This window comes from Chelonoidis abingdonii, chromosome 10 (assembly GCF_003597395.2).
Source record: "Chelonoidis abingdonii isolate Lonesome George chromosome 10, CheloAbing_2.0, whole genome shotgun sequence".
In the NCBI taxonomy this organism is placed as follows: domain Eukaryota; kingdom Metazoa; phylum Chordata; order Testudines; family Testudinidae; genus Chelonoidis; species Chelonoidis abingdonii.
In genome coordinates this window covers 62,110,793-62,112,579 of record NC_133778.1, presented here as the reverse complement: position 1 = coordinate 62,112,579, position 1,787 = coordinate 62,110,793, and positions in this window count along the sequence as shown.

Genomic DNA, 1,787 nt, shown 5'->3' with positions numbered 1-1,787 from the left:
TGCGGACACCTGGCCTTTTGTTTATTTATTGGCCTGCTAGGTCAATTAGAGTTTAACATGGACGGACTCTTGCTCATGAGAGGCCTAAGGGAAAACTCCATATTCTTATAGCCTTTACCTTTTAAAATTACTTAGAATAATGCTTAGTGACACTTAGTGGCCTCAACACTGCGGCTGTTTCCGTGGGGCGCTGAGTGCCCCGACAGCCAGGGGTCTGCTCTCCGCCTCCAGACTGGCGTGGTGGTAGCCAGAGCTGGGGTGGGGGGAGCCCCTCTCAGCCAGTGCCCTGTGCTGCCCCATGGAGCCCAGGCTCGCCCTCATAAGGAGGCACTGTGCTGGATGACCTGGAGGAGACCCAGAGGTGGGAAGGGCACCGCTCAAAGTGGACCCAACCGGTGCTTAATTTGTAATGAAAGAGGTGGGAGGATCAGGCAATTAGTTACCGGGCACAAGCAATTAAGGTGGCAAGCCCAGAGGTGCCAGGGCTCAGAATTGCCAAACCTAGAGGTGCAGGGGCTCAGCTCTGGCACAAATTAAGCATTGGACCCAACCCTCTCTTCCTCACAGCTGGTTTTCAACCCAGCCCAGACTCAGAGTAGCATGTATGTTGAAGGGTGTGCAGTGAGGGTAACAGCTAGAAAATAGAAGGAAGTTATATGAAACAGTGCCAGAATGGCAGTATTGCTGCCCACAAGAGCTGCAAAAGATGAGTCAGCACCCCCAAAAATAAGGAGACTGGCTTGAAAAAGCATGAGATTTTAAAAAAAATTCTGCGCCACGTTTTTCCAGCTTTCTTCTATAAACAGGAGGGCTAGAAGCTTAAAAAAACAGAGATTTTGGGTAATAATTTAAGAAAAACAAAATATTCTGAGGTTTACAATAAATCACCAGATTTGGCAATGATGGAATAGGCAAGGACTAACAAAATCATACTGAGACAATAAAGTAAGGGCATGCTTGCTTTACAGTGATCTAATGCTGCCAACACCTATGCAGGAAAATTACTTTCATGAGTAATGCCATAGGTTTCAATTAGGGTAATTTATTCACAACCCTAGCATCCATTCTATACTGGATTATAATAAATATTAATTATTTTGGAAACATTGGTTCAGCTTATTCTTTGTGGTGGGTGAGTATTTTGTGTGTGTGTGTGTATGTAATATTTTATAAATTTTGAAGATAACAAAGCACATAAGTCAAATTGAGGTCTTTCCGTGTCATGTATGTGGGACTTTGTCAAAGGTCTTCTCAAAGCAATGGAAACCCCCCTAGCCTAACAATGCACATTGTCTAGGCTCTATGTTAGCCTTCAGTTTTGGATGCAGGGAGTATTACCTGGGCATCTGACAAAAGTCAATGTTGTACTACTATTCACAAGGGTTTCTTCACACCATATGGCTAATATAAGTTGTGGTCTCCATTAGCTAACAAAGGTGCATGAGTATTCAATTATGACAGATAACACTAGTCTTTTTGTTAGTTAACAAAATGATTATATCAGAGACGCAGATTCACTATGTGCAAATTTCTGACTTTAGATGGTCTGTAGTTTTTTAGTTAGAGGGCCCAGAAGCATCGTGAGACTCAGTGTGAACTTTTTAAAGGCTAAATTTTAGCTTATTGGAATTTGGGAATTCATTAACAGATTTACTTGAAAATCCTCAGAAAATTCAAGCTGATGTTGAGATTATATCCTGAAAATTGGAGCTGGATACTCCGTTTAAAACACAAGCAAACAAAGAAAATCCCCAGAGGTTGAATGCCCCATTGTAATTGAAAAACAA